Here is a 15,664-nt window from a genome sequence, read left to right on the forward strand (position 1 = left end):
GCCGCCGCACCAGATGCAATCTGGAGGCTGGCCGTCGCCCCTTGGGGTGGGAAACCCTAAAGGGGGCGCAGCCCTCCCCTTCCCCTATATATATGAGGCCTAGGGGCTGCCCATAACACGCGATTTGATCTCTCTTGGTGCAGCCCTGCCTCTCTCCCTACTCCTCCTCTCCCATGGTGCTTGGCGAAGCCCTGCGGGATTGCCACGCTCCTCCACCACCACCACACCGTTGTGCTGCTGTTGTATGGAGTCTTCCTCAACCTCTCCCTCTCTCCTTGCTGGATCAAGGCGTGGGAGACGTCACCGGGCTGTACGTGTGTTGAACGCAGAGGTGCCGTCCGTTCGGCACTTGATCATCGGTGATCTGAATCACGACGAGTATGACTCCATCAACCCCGTTCACTTGAACACTTCCGCTTAGCGATCTACAAGGGTATGTAGATGCACTCTCCTTTCTAGTCATTGCTGGTCTCTCCATAGATAGATCTTGGTGTTACGTAGGAAATTTTTTGAATTTCTGCTACGTTCCCCAACAGTGGCATCATGAGCTAGGTCTATTGCGTAGATTCTTTGCACGAGTAGAACACAAAGTAGTTGTGGGCGTTGATGTTGTTCAATATGCTTACCGTTACTAGTCCAATCTTGTTTCGACGGTATTGTGGGATGAAGCGGCCCGGACCAACCTTACACGTACTCTTACGTGAGACAGGTTCCATCGATTGATATGCACTTGGTGCATAAGGTGGCTAGCGGGTGCCAGTCTCTCCCACTTTAGTCGGAACAGATTCGATGAAAAGGGTCCTTATGAAGGGTAAATAGCAATTGGCATATCACGTTGTGGTTTTGCGTAGGTAAGAAACGTTCTTGCTAGAAACCCATAGCAGCCACGTAAAACATGCAAACAACAATTAGAGGACGTCTAACTTGTTTTTGCAGGGTATGCTATGTGATGTGATATGGCCAAGAAGAATGTGATGAATGATATGTGATGTATGAGATTGATCATGTTCTTGTAATAGGATTCACGACTTGCATGTCGATGAGTATGACAACCGGCAGGAGCCATAGGAGTTGTCTTTATTTATTGTATGACATGCGTGTCATTTAACAACGCCATGTAAATTACTTTACTTTATTGCTAAACGCGTTAGCCATAGAAGTAGAAGTAGTCGTTGGCGTGACAACTTCATGAAGACATGATGATGGAGATCATGATGATGGAGATCATGGTGTCATGCCGGTGACAAGATGATCATGGAGCCCCAAAGATGAAGATCAAAGGAGCTATATGATATTGGCCATATCATGTCACTACTCTATTTGATTGCATGTGATGTTTATCATGTTTATGCATCTTGTTTACTTAGGACGACGGTAGTAAATAAGATGATCCCTTACAAAATTTCAAGAAGTGTTCTCCCCTAACTGTGCACCGTTGCTACAGTTCGTCGCTTCTAAGCACCACGTGATGATCGGGTGTGATGGATTCTTACGTTCACATACAACGGGTGTAAGACAGTTTTACACAGCGAAAACACTTAGGGTTAACTTGACGAGCCTAGCATGTGCAGACATGGCCTCGGAACACGGAGACCGAAAGGTCGAGCATGAGTCGTATAGCAGATACGATCAACATGAAGATGTTCACCGATGATGACTAGTCCGTCTCACGTGATGATCGGACACGGCCTAGTTGACTCGGATCATATAATCACTTAGATGACCAGAGGGATGTCTATCTGAGTGGGAGTTCATAAGATGAACTTAATTATCTTGAACATAGTCAAAAGACCTTTTGCAAATTATGTCGTAGCTCGCGCTTTAGTTCTACTGTTTTAGATATGTTCCTAGAGAAAATATAGTTGAAAGTTGATAGTAGCAATTATGCGGACAGTAGAAAGCTTATGTCCTTAATGCACTGCTCAGTGTGCTGAACCCCAAACGTCGTTTGTGGATGTTGCAAACATCGGACATACATGTTTTGATAACTACATGATAGTTCAGTTAAACGGTTTAGAATTGAGGCACCAAAGATGTTTTTGAAACATCGCGAAACATATGAGATGTTTTGAGGGCTGAAATTGGGATTTCAGGCTCGTGCCCATGTCAAGAGGTATAAGACCTCCGACGATTTTCTTAGCCTGCAAACTAAGGGAGAAAAGCTCAATCGTTGAGCTTGTGCTCAGATTGTCTGAGTGCAACAATCACTTGAATCGAGTGGGAGTTGATCTTCTAGATGAGATAGTGATGTTTCTCCAAAGACATTGCCACCAAGCTACTAGAGCTTCATGATGAACTATAACATATCAGGGATAGATATGATGATCCTTTGAGGTATTCGCGATGTTTGACACCGCGAAAGTAGAAATCAAGAAGGAGCATCAATTGTTGATGGTTGGTGAAACCACTAGTTTCAAGAAGGGCAAGGGCAAGAAGGGATACTTCATGAAACGGCAAATCAGCTGCTGCTCTAGTGAAGAAACCCAAGGATGAACCCAAACCCGAGACTAAGTGCTTCTGTAATAAGGGGAACAACCACTGGAGCAGCATTACCCTAGATACTTGGTAGATGAGAAGGCTGGCAAGGTCGATAGAAGTATATTGGATATACATTATGTTAATGTGTACTTTACTAGTACTCCTAGTAGCACCAGGGTATTGAATACCGGCTCGGTTGCTAAGTGTTAGTAACTCGAAATAAAAGCTACGGAATAAACGGAGACTCACTAAAGGTGAGCTGACGATATATGTTGGAAGTGTTTCCAAGGTTGATATGATCAAGCATCACACGCTCCCTCTACCACCGAGATTGGTGTTTGCGTTGAGCATAGACATGATTGGATTATGTCTATCGCAATACGGTTATTCATTTAAGGAGAATAATGGTTACTCTATTTTTGAATAATACCTTCAATGGTCTTGCACCTAAAGGAATGGTTTATTGAATCTCGGTCGTAGTGATACACATTTTCATGCCAAAAGATATAAGATAGTAATGATAGTACCACTTACTTGTGGCACTGCCATGTAAGTCATAATGGTATAAAACGCATGAAGAAGCTCCATGTTGATGGATCTTTGGACTCACTCGTTTTTGAAAAGTTTGAGACATGCGAACCATGTCTATTGGTGTATATGCATGAAGAAACTCCATGCAAATGGATCGTTCGGACTCACTTGATTTTGAATCACTTGAGATATGCAAATCATACCACATGGGCAAGATGACTGAAAAGCCTCATTTTCAGTAAGATGGAACAAGATAGCAACTTGTTGGAAGTAACACATTTTGATGTGTGTAGTCCAATGAGTGCTGAGGCATGCAGTGAATATCATTATGTTCTTACTTCACAGATGATTCGAGTAGATGTTGAATATATTTACTTGATGAAACACAAGTCTGAATTATTGAATGGTTGAAGCAATTTCAGAGTAAAGTTGAAGATCATCGTGACAAGAGGATAAAATGTCTATGATAAGATCATAAAGATGAGTATCTGAGTTACGAGTTTTGGCACACAATTAAGACATTGTGGAAATTGTTTCGCAATTAATACCGCCTGGAACACCATAGTGTGATGGTGTGTCCGAACATCATAACTGCACCCTATTGGATATGATGCATACCATGATGTCTCTTATCGAATTACCACTATCGTTCATGGGTTAGGCATTAGAGACAACCACATTTGCTTTAAATAGGGCACCACGTAATTCTGTTGAGATGACACTGTATGAATTATGGTTTAGAGAAACCTAAGTTGTTGTTTCTTAAAAGTTTGGGGCTACGACGCTTATGTGAAAAAGTTTCAGGCTGATAAGCTAGAACCCAAAGCGGATAAATGCATCTTCATAGGACACCCAAAACAGTTGGGTATACCTCCTGTCTCAGATCCAAAAGCAATAAAGGATTGTTTCTTGAATCAGGTCCTTTCTCGAGAAAAGGTTTCTCTCGAAAGAATTGAGTGGGAGGATGGTGGAGACTTGATGAGGTTATTGAACCATCACTTCAACCAGTGTGTAGCAGGGCACAGGAAGTTGTTCCCGTGGCACCTACACCAATTGAAGTGGAAGCTTATGATAGTGATCATGAAACTTCAGATCAAGTCACTCCCAAACCTCGTAGGATGACAAGGATGCGTACTACTTGAGAGTGGTACGTAATCCTGTCTTGGAAGTCATGTTGCTAGACAACAATGAGCCTACGAGCTATGGAGAAGCGATGGTGGGCCCGGATTCCGATAAATGGCTTGAGGCCATAAAATCCGAGAGAGGATCCATGTATGAAAACAAAGTGAAGACTTTGGCAGAACGGCTCGATGGTCGTAAGGCAAATGAGTACGGATGGATTTTAAAAGGAAGACACACAATGATGGTAAGAATTACCATTAAGAAAGCTCGACTTGTCGTTAAGATGTTTTCCGACAAGTTCAAGGAGTTGACTATGATGAGATTTTCTCACTCGTAGCGATGCTAAGAGTCTGTTGGAATTATATTAGCGATTACTGCATTATTTATGAAATCTTGCAGATAGGATGTCAAAACATTGTTTCCTCGACGATTTACTTGAGGAAAGGTTGTATGTGATACAACCGGAAGGTTTTGTCAATCCCAAAAGATGCTAATAAGTATGCAAAGCTCCAGCAATCCTTCTAAGGACTGGAGTGAGCATCTCGGAGTTGGAATGTATGCTTTGATGATGATCAAAGATTTTGGGTTTGTACAAAGTTTATGAGAAACTTGTATTTCCAAAGAAGTGAGTGGGAGCACTATAGAATTTCTGATGAGTATATGTTGTTGACATATTGTTGATCAGAAATGACGTAGAATTTCTGGAAAGCATATAGGGTTATTTTGAAAGTGTTTTTCAATGGAAAGCCTGGATTAAGCTACTTGAACATTGAGCATCAAGATCTATAAGGATAGATCAAAATGCTTAATAATACTTTCAAATGAGCACATACCTTGACATGATCTTGAAGGTGTTCAAGATGGACCAGTCAAAGAAGGAGTTCTTGCCTGAGTTGTAAGGTACGAAGTTAAGACTTAAAGCTCGACCACGGCAGAATAGAGAGAAAGGACGAAGGTCGTCCCCTATGCTTAAGACGTAGGCTCTTCAGTATGCTATGCTGTGTACCGCACCTGAAGTGTGCCTTGCCATGAGTCAGTCAAGGGGTACAAGAGTGATCCAAGAATGGCTCACAGGACAACGGTCAAAGTTATCCTTAGTAACTAGTGGACTAAGGAATTTTCTCGATTATGGAGGTGGTAAAAGAGTTCGTTGTAAAGGTTACGACGATGCAAGCTTGACACATATCCGGATAGCTCTGAGTAGAGAGACCAGATACATATAATGGAGCAATAATTTAGAATATCTCCAAGTAGAACAGTTGTTTGGAATAGCTCCAAATAGAGCGTGGTAGCTGCATCTAGGAGATGACATAGAGATTTGTAAAGCACACACGGATCTGAAAGGTTCAGACCCGTTGACTAAAACCTCTCTCACAAGCAACATGATCAAACATAAAACTCATTGAGTGTTAATCACATAGTGATGTGAACTAGACTACTGACTCTAGTAAACTCTTGGGTATTAGTCACATGGCGATGTGACCTGTGAGTGTTAATCACATGGCGATGTGAACTAGATTATTGACTCTAGTGCAAGTGGGAGACTGTTGGAAATATGCCCTAGAGGCAATAATAAAAGTATTATTATTATATTTCCTTGTTCATGATAATTGTCTTTTATTCATGCTATAACTGTATTATCCGGAAATCGTAATACACGTGTGAATACATAGACCACAATATGTCCCTAGTGAGCCTCTAGTTGACTAGCTCGTTGTGATCAACAGATAGTCATGGTTTCCTGGCTATGGACATTGGATGTCGTTGATAACGGGATCACATCATTAGGAGAATGATGTGATGGACAAGACCCAACCCTAAGACTAGCACAAAGATCGTGTAGTTCGTTTGCTAGAGCTTTTCCAATGTCAAGTATCTCTTCCTTTGACCAGGAGATCGTGTAACTCCTGGATACCGTAGGAGTGCTTTGGGTGTATCAAACGTCACAACGTAACTGGGTGACTATAAAGGTGCACTACAAGTATCTCCGAAAGTATCTATTGTTTTATGCGGATCGAGACTGGGATTTGTCACTCCGTGTAAACGGAGAGGTATCTCTGGGCCCACTCGGTAGGACATCATCATATGCGCAATGTGACCAAGGAGTTGATCACGGGATGATGTGTTACGGAACGAGTAAAGTGACTTGCCGGTAACGAGATTGAACAAGGTATTGGATACCGACGATCGAATCTCGGGCAAGTAACATACCGATAGACAAAGGGAATTGAATACGGGATCGATTGAGTCCTTGACATCGTGGTTCATCCGATGAGATCATCGTGGAACATGTGGGAGCCATCATGGGTATCCAGATCCCGCTGTTGGTTATTGACCGGAGAACGTCTCGGTCATGTCTACATGTCTCCCGAACCCGTAGGGTCTACACACTTAAGGTTCGATGATGCTAGGGTTATAAAGGAAGCTTGTATGTGGTTACCGAATGTTGTTCGGAGTCCCGGATGAGATCCCGGACGTCACGAGGAGTTCCGGAATGGTCCGGAGGTAAAGATTTATATATAGGAAGTCCTGTTTCGGCCATCGGGACAAGTTTCGGGGTCATCGGTATTGTACCGGGACCACCAGAAGGGTCCCGGGGGCCCACCGGGTGGGGCCACCTGCCCCGAGGGGCCACATGGGCTGTAGGGGGTGCGCCTTGGCCTACATGGGCCAAGGGCACCAGCCCCAAGAGGCCCATGCGCCTAGGAAACCCTAGAGGGAAGAGTCCTCGAGGGGGAAGGCACCTCCGAGGTGCCTTGGGGAGGATGGACTCCTCCCCCCCCCTCTTGGCCGCCGCACTAGATGCCATCTGGAGGCTGGCCGCCGCCCCTTGGGGTGGTAAACCCTAAAGGGGGCGCAGCCCTCCCCTTCCCCTATATATATGAGGCCTAGGGGCTGCCCATAACACGCGATTTGATCTCTCTTGGTGCAGCCCTGCCTCTCTCCCTACTCCTCCTCTCCCATGGTTCTTGGCGAAGCCCTGCGGGATTGCCACGCTCCTCCACCACCACCACACCATTGTGCTGCTGTTGGATGGAGTCTTCCTCAACCTCTCCCTCTCTCCTTGCTGGATCAAGGCGTGGGAGACGTCACCGGGCTGTACGTGTGTTGAACGCGGAGGTGCCGTCCGTTCGGCACTTGATCATCGGTGATCTGAATCACGACGAGTACGACTCCATCAACCCCGTTCACTTGAACACTTCCGCTTAGTGATCTACAAGGGTATGTAGATGCACTCTCCTTTCTACTCGTTGCTGGTCTCTCCATAGATAGATCTTGGTGTTACGTAGGAAAATTTTGAGCAGGAAGGGAAGCAGCTGGATCACCACAAACGCCAAGGAGAAGCCCACAAATGTAAGTAGTACTATTGCTTTAAACTCCTACAAACCTTGTCCTGAAGTAAAATTTTCATGGAGACACAGACATCAAGTATTTGTCCCACTTCACACTAACGTGCAAAGGTTAGAGAAAAACAAACAAGTGCATGCTTTGGCATCAATTGCTGGAGGCTTGCTTACCAAAACTTAAGCTTTTCCCTGAAGCAATCACTGCATGGAAGCTGTGTATGCGCATGTCGACAGGGGCAGTAGTACCATGGCGACAAATACACAGCTCTGCTGCATATATACAGTCCTCTAATAGGTCCACAATGCTATGAACGAGTGAGGCGAGAAATAGAGTCTGGAGATGCTTGGTAACCTCTACGGTGCATTGCCTTGAGTGCCGTGGACAAGGTTAAGCAGGAGTGTGTGTGGCTGTTGAATTCTGCAGTTTCCAACGCCATTGAGTGTGTATATATGCGTCATCTTTCCATTCTCGATGCAATAAGTTTCCTGTAATCTATTCTGAAAAAAGATAACTCACACTGCAATTATATTGGTTTGCTGCCATCTAGCTTACGGATTTTTGAATCCCTTGTAACCTCTCTATAATTGCCCCTAGATATAGTAGAAATTAACTCATATGCATGTCAACTACATGAACAAGGAGCGTCAGATACAGAATTCAGTTTAGCTCGATAGTCATGTGGATTTGTTCATTTTCTAGATGAACCAAAGGGCGGTGGAATTTAGTTTTCTCATGTTCTTTTTGTAGTTGCCAACTTGCCTTTTGAACTGTATTTGTGTGGAATGGATTCTATCCAAACCATACCATTTTCTCATTCAGAACTAGTCACAACCAATTATGGTTATCTGTGCTTACATTGTTATTTTTGTTCAGGAATCTCGGTTTCCATTTTGAAGTTATAGTTGTTGTACTGAAAGAAAAGGAACTCTCTTCTCTGCGAAAACACAATGGAAATACAGTTGCAAGGAGAGGGCTCGGCTGCTCCCACGCCTCAAGGTCTCCTCCCCCTCTCTGGCACCCATCTTCTCCTCTCTACGACGCCGCCCTGATTTATTCTAGTCCCTGATACGGCTGATGTCCTCATGCAGGTGCACGAGAGATCCAACGCCCTTGGTGCTGGCAAGGCGCAGCAAAGCGGATCTCACGAATTCCACCACCACCGCTGGCCGCCGTCAGCAGGCCAGCAAGGCTGCGACTTCCGCTTCTTCCTGTTCCGTGACGTGTCCTCCAAGCTGCCCCAATTCTCCACTCTCTTCTGACCTCCGCCTTACCAGCGAGGTGAGATGGAGTGGCGGATTCCCTTGAGTCTCTTGGCCAGAGCATGTATGCAGTCCAATCTTATGCATGTCGATGGAATTGTGATGGGTGTGGCTGGGAGAAAATGTAAGCAGGAAGTGAAGCAGCTGGATCTCTGCACGCAACAAGATGCTCACCACAACGCCAAGGAGAAGGCCACAAATGTAAGTAGTACTACTGCTTTAAAGTCCCAAAGATTTTGTCTTGAAGCAAAATTTTCGTCGTGACACAGACATCACGTGTTTGTCACACTTGAAACTAAGGTGCAAATGTTAGAGAAAAACTAGCAAATGCGTGCATTGGGATCAATTGCTGCTTGGTTGCTTACCCAAACCTAAGAAACTTTACCCGGAAGCAATCACTGCATGCAAAATGTGTCTGCGCATGTTGGACAGGTGCAGTCGTATTGTGGCAACAAACACAGTTCTGCTGCATATACACACTCCACTAATAGGTCCATAATAAGGAGTGAGGTGAGATAGAGCGGATGGAGATGCTCAGTAACCTCTACGGTGGATTCCATTGAGTGCTGTGGACAAGGGTAAGGACGAGTGTGAGCGGTTGCTAAATTCTTCAGTTTCGAACGCCATTGAGTGTGTATATACGCGTCTTCTTTCCATTCTCTGTGTTATAAGTTTCCTGTAATCTCTTTTGAAAAAAGATAACTCACACTGCAATTGTAGTGGTTTATTGCCATTTAACTTACACATCCAACATAAATTCTTAGCCTGAACATGTTCAATCCAAATATGTCGAAACAGGGCATGTTGAGATTTCAAATATCTCATTTTTCTGTATTAAATATGTTGCACCAACTAGCTGACCTGATATCTCCTGTTATTTTAACCAGCTGTTCAATTGATCCCTTCGACGCTGCTCTTCCTCGTCCGCGCCGGATCTCGGTCCTGGGATTCTCTCCCTCCGAGCTGTTGTACCGCCCGTTCCCCTTCTTCACGATCGTGCTTCTGGACAGGGGTTCGTTGTAGCTACTTCAGGCATGGTGCACATACATCTGGTTATGGTGGTCGGCAAGCAACCTTCTGCCCTTACTGAATGCGTCATCTACCTTCTGGTGGTCGTCAATCGATGGTGTACACTGTGTCCAGCATGGTGATAATTAAACCTTTCCCACCCATGGCTTCATGTTGTTCTGTTCTTATGGTCCATAATTTCCCCCAGTTCACTTGTACACACATGGATGGATGGAACGGATGCAAAAAGAGAGTAGTAATATTGTTTAAGAGAGAGAGAGAGAGAGACTCACACACACACAAACTTGGATTGCTTTTTTGCATTTGGTCTTTAAAAAGTTCGCCCAACAAATGTCTCGGTAGGTCTGGCTATTAAAGTTATCTCAGTAGGCCCTGTTATGGTGTACTCCTACAAGCAATATCTATCTGGTTCACATGTACACATATAATATGGTCAGGAAAAATCTAGTAGTATAATATGGTCAGTAAAACAACCTTGTTCTCAAGGTTCAAGTCTAGTCAGTAGCCGTAGCTGCAAAAACAGGAGAAAAGTCGGTCTGACTTGTTGCTTTCTCCTTTTTTTTGTTTTATTTTGGAAATGAGTATGTCTAGTCAAGATTCTATATTGTGAAGAATATGCAATGCCTATCATTGTTTTTACTCATGGGACTATGTAAGTTGCTACATATGTTTGATCCAGGAAATCCAATAGTTAGCATACAGTTTAAATAAATCGAATCAATTCCATTAATCTGGACAGATTTGAAGATAGCATCTATAAGGGTTTATTTTGTATTGCAGTGGTTGTGCTTGCACATTTAATGCTGCCGAGAAGCTACACATATTTGGAATTCGCGGCCGAGCCGCTCACCATCATGGAGTTGGATCACACTAGGTAATTCACTGACTCTAGCTTGCTCAGCTTGTTCCCTTTGTTCGTCTAATTTCAGTTCTTCACCATGTTGATGTTGGTAGTGACTAATACTAGTACTATTCGTGTTCTTGATTCCAGACCTCAATGGCATGCTCTGCCATGTGGCCTCCTTGATGCTGGTCGTCGAGCGCTGATTCGACTAGACTATCGCGTACATATTGATCACATTTGATAAACAAGCTATGATCGTTGGAGAGTACCCCTCAGATATATAGGTTAATTTGACTCGATTTTGGTAATATTTAGTCTGGCTTCTCTGTATTGCCCTTGGCGATTCATTGTTAGGTTTCTACACTACTCTTTACATTTTACACTTGGCATGTTTCCCGGTAAGACCTCGGAGGGTTCAATGTATAAATGAATCTTTACTTGGCCAACATATGTCTCGATACTAACTTGATCCTAACATGTGCCCCCACTGAATTGTGAATTTCCCTTGAACAACACACCTTCAGTTAGTTGTGGTGTGAATTTCAAATCCAGTTACTGCATTGTTAGTTCGAGGATGATTTCTGATGGCTCAGTACACACGTTTGATTTTCTAGCAGGTGCTTTGATCTGAAGGATTGGTTTGTGATACGTCATTGATTCATCGTTGACACAAATATGAAAGCACACTAGAAAGATAAACATAGGTATGCCACTATTACTCTCCTGTGCTCCATCTCATGCTCTGTGTGCCCACTTGAAATGAATAAATGTCATATACATTTCTTTTTTATAGTACTGAAAGATATGTAAGTAGGGGTAGCGTTTTTTATGAATATAAGTAGCAAAACAATAGAAGTTAGCAACATGATTGCAGATTGAATTGTCGAACTGATATGATAATCATTTGATCTATGATGGCGTATGAGTAGAATGCACATATGCACATATGTGACTCGGTTCTTTTAATATTATAGGAGATCATAGCTGAAGGGTGGGTTTCCAACGACGGTGGTGTGCTGCCTTTCTTCCAGTGTCGACAAGATGGCTAGTTTGTCGCCCCGTAACCCTGGTGGTGGGCTCCCATGACTGCCTCCTGGGTTACCTACCACTTAGGTGAGTCCCTGATGTCCTTTTCCTTTGGCTACTCTTGTCTTTCTTAATCTTTGTTGTTTTCTGGTCTAAGACTCAGAGATGGGATGAATTCATGATTGTTGAATGCTTAGAAACTAGAAAATGGCTCTGTAGGAGGCATGCACGCTCGTACTGAGAGATGCTATTCGTTTGCTTTGTCTTCCAAATCAAGAGACATGTATTCGTGTGCCTCCAGCATTTATTAAATTTCTTCAAATTTCAAAACTTTGTTGTTGTACATGCAAGGATTGTTTCATTCATCAAGAAAATAAAACAGGCCATGCCCATCAGCAACTACTCCTACTGTTTGAATAAATAAGAAATGACCATCATTTTGGATAAATTACAGCATTAATCCATCAAGGGGCATGGGCAATTTCTTTGTTCTATTTCTTACTGAATCCGGTTCCATCAAAGATGCCGACAACTTTGCAGCCGTCCACCTCACCATTGCCGGCAATTGCTCCCTGCAGGTAGCATCTCATCTCCCTCTACTCACTCACTCGCTGACTGAGCTGCAGCGTTTGTAAACAATAGTGTGTCTACTGTTGAGGTTCATGGGATTTCCCATCTTGGAGTGTAATACTAACTCTTAAGGTAACAAAACTATGATGCAACGTTTGTATTTTGAGCTAAAAATCTAGTTGTACAATATGGTTAGGAGAACAACCTTGTCCCAAGGTTCAGGTCTATTCACTAGCTGCAGCTGCAAAAATAGGAGTCAAGTCTGTCTGTCTGACCTGTTGCTTTCTTGATTTTGTTTTATTTATGTTGGAAATGAATCTAGTCAAAATTATACATTGTGGATAATATGTAATGCCTGTTGTTGTTTTTGCTCATGTGACTATGTAAGTTGCTACATCTATTTGATCCAAGAAATCCAATAGTTAGCTTGCAGTTTGTATAAATCAAAAAGATTTCATTAATATGGTCAGGTTTCAATATAGCATCTATAAGAGTGCATCCAATTTTTCACGCTATCCCACTCACTTAATCTTATTCATGGTTAAGCATTTTGCCTTGATTCATGTCAATAATCTATTGGTCAGTTTACATTGCCTCTAATGTCCTCTGCTTTGTTTGTCCTGCTCAATTACTTATCATGATGGAGTAGGAATTTATCACTCGACAACTACATGATAGACTAGATTGGTAGTTAGTTTATGGTTTGAGTTAATCAAAACGATTATATAATTTCCAGTAATATGGACAAGTTTACGTTCACTCCACTTGGAGCTCTTAGTATAATCATCACTCTCGGATTTTGGGATACAATATCTTGTGTTTTCTCATATAAAATTCTTTATGGTTTAATCATTAATCTGGAGGTTTAATTTGTATTGCAGTGTTGTACTTGCACATGTAATGCTGCGCAAGAAGGTACACATACTCGGGCCAGGCCATGAGCCGACTCACTATGATGAAGCCTGACGCTAAGTTGGATCACACTGGGGTCAGTCATGGACTCGGTTGCTCAGCCAGTTCTTTCTGCCAAGCTAATTTCAGTTCTGCACCATGTTGATGTTGGTAGCGTCTAATACCAGTATCATTCGTGTTCTTGTTTCCAGGCTTCAATGATATGCTCTGCCCGGTGGCCTCCAGGATCAGCCTCGACTCATGAAGAACACCCAATGTACTATGTAAACCATACTTTGCTAGCTTAACTGAGTATTTGTACTAGCATCAGTCAGTCATAATCAATTTATCATTGAAAAATATGAAATCACATTAGAAAGATAAACATGACATCAAGTGTCTGTTCTTTTATCAATGTGCATGTATGTGTGCTCTCTTGAAGTCATTGAATAGTAGATAATTTTCTAGCATGCATGGCACTCAGGTATATTTGATCTCACACGCAGTAGTATTCTTTGTTATTCATTTTGGATTCCACACGTGATTGGAATCTTACATTCGGCACTGTTGCTTGTCTCCCAATAGGACTTAACAGAGGTTTATGACTAAATGAACCTTTAGTTGATCAATAAGTGCATGAATCCAACCTTATGAACCTTTTTTGACCGAATGATTTCCCAGGTAATGGTATATCAAGTGCCTGAAATTTTTGATGGCAATGTAGTTTATTTAGTATAGTAAAAGTGATCTTGTACCCTGATAATTGAAGAATTTTTTGATGTCCTCTCTAGGAGCTTGTCAACAGAAATGATGACCTGTATAGCTTGTTGTTCATTAGCTATTGTGTTCAGATATAGCTCGCTGTCCTCCAAACTGAAAATGCCCATCATAATAAATGTTGCCTGGCAGTATTGTCCTTTATAGTTTGCTCCTGATCATCATTCTGTTACCATTTTACTTGGCCTTCAACTAATCTTGTTCCTGTGTACCCAGGGACCTGACTTAATGATGAGGATGATGTTGGAGGAATCGGAGTGGTCACTGAAGATCGTGGACTCGCATCCGCCATTGCTGGAAGTTTGAACTTCGAGAGGGCAGAGCGATCCCGTATGAGAAGACCACCGATGTGATCATAGGTAAGCCGTTGGTTCCTCTACTATGCTCCATCTCATTCTCTGCATGCCCACTTGAAATGAATAAAGGTCATATACATTTCTTTTGTATAGTACTTGAAAGATATGTAAATAGGTGGGCTCTTTTTGATGAATAAGTAACGAAACAATAAAAATTATCAACTTTTTTTGTTTTATGCCGGTCATCGAGCGTCGGCTAGTGTTGTGCCGGTCATCGAGTCGATGATTTAATGTTCGGATCTATGGTAGTGGTCTTCTGGCCACCACAAGTATGTGATTTTTATGATCTTTCTTTTTACTGAAATTGGTCTCTTGTAGTTCGGTGCTAACTAGCATCATGTTTGGTCTTTGATTTTTTTAACCCTTTTGATTCTAGTCATAGATATGCTATATGTTTTTCTAAGAGTCTGTACAGTGCAGTTTATAAATTGGAGCCGACCTGCTGGGGCATCTTTCTGACATATTAACTTCTATTTTGAATTAACTTACGTGAAATTGTACTTAAAGGTCAAGGATAGGGAATTAAAATACTTCAACCGAATTTGATTGGAAACAACATGGTGCTATTGGCTATTAGTCTACTAGTTGGGTCCGACATTTACTAAAACAAAACCTCGTTTGCTTCTTTTTTTATTTGCTGAAAAGCTCTGAGCATCTATATATTATGGATATCTTAATGTTTTGTAAAAAACATCTTTATAGTTTTCCTACTTTGAGTACTAATGATTTTGGTTTTCGCTCACATTTGTAGCATTTTCTCTGGGCGTACCTTCTGGCACGACACCGCCATCCGACACAAGTTTGGCCGGCGAAGCAGCTCTGCTTGCTCCGGCACTTACTTTGACGCCTCCGGTGGCTGTTGGTCCTCTTCTCTGCTCTCTCTCAAGCTCTATGACACTTGATACTTGTTGAGGTAGTGGAAACTTACTTGTACAAGTGGGTCATTGCTATTGGATATTTTTTGCTAGTTTTTTGGATCCCAAATCTTGGTACTGGCCTGCTGGTGTTTGTTTTTGTGTATTGAAAGAAAAACATGATTTTTCTTGGTGCTCGGGCAGATTTCACCTTCTAATCAATATTTGTGCCATCTAATCCATGCTTACTTGAATTTTATTTTGCTCCCATCTCCCTTAATATTGTGGATTAATTTCGTTTTAAGGCTATCCAAATGGTTGACAAACCATCTCTTTAGTTTTCCTGCCATCAGTACAAATCATTTTGGTTTCCGCTCACATTTGTAGAATTCTTGCTGGACGCACCTTCCGGGACCATGGTGTCATCCCACACTAGTTTGGCCGGCGAAGCAGCTCTGCCTGCTCTGTCGCTCACTCCAACGCCTCCCGCGCTGCCCCTCCGGTGGCCGCTTCCTCTTTGGTCCTGGCATAGGTAAACCTAGTTCCTCTCCTTCACTCTCTCTCACGCCCTCTGTCCCC

General features: G+C 42.7%; 2 long non-coding RNA genes across 2 annotated transcripts; both read left to right on the forward strand.

Annotated features, from left to right (window-relative positions):
- Positions 1–10,836: 10,836 nt before the first annotated feature.
- LOC119322702 lies at positions 10,837–11,858 on the forward strand. The gene is made up of 3 exons (XR_005155818.1): positions 10,837–10,915; positions 11,229–11,315; positions 11,586–11,858. It is a non-coding gene; the product is annotated as an uncharacterized LOC119322702 (long non-coding RNA).
- Positions 11,859–13,103: 1,245 nt separating this feature from the next.
- LOC119322927 lies at positions 13,104–15,138 on the forward strand. The gene is made up of 4 exons (XR_005155975.1): positions 13,104–13,195; positions 13,311–13,375; positions 14,092–14,234; positions 14,983–15,138. It is a non-coding gene; the product is annotated as an uncharacterized LOC119322927 (long non-coding RNA).
- The last annotated feature ends 526 nt before the right edge of the window (positions 15,139–15,664 follow it).

Source organism: Triticum dicoccoides, chromosome 6B (genome assembly GCF_002162155.2).
Source record: "Triticum dicoccoides isolate Atlit2015 ecotype Zavitan chromosome 6B, WEW_v2.0, whole genome shotgun sequence".
NCBI classification, from domain to species: domain Eukaryota; kingdom Viridiplantae; phylum Streptophyta; class Magnoliopsida; order Poales; family Poaceae; genus Triticum; species Triticum dicoccoides.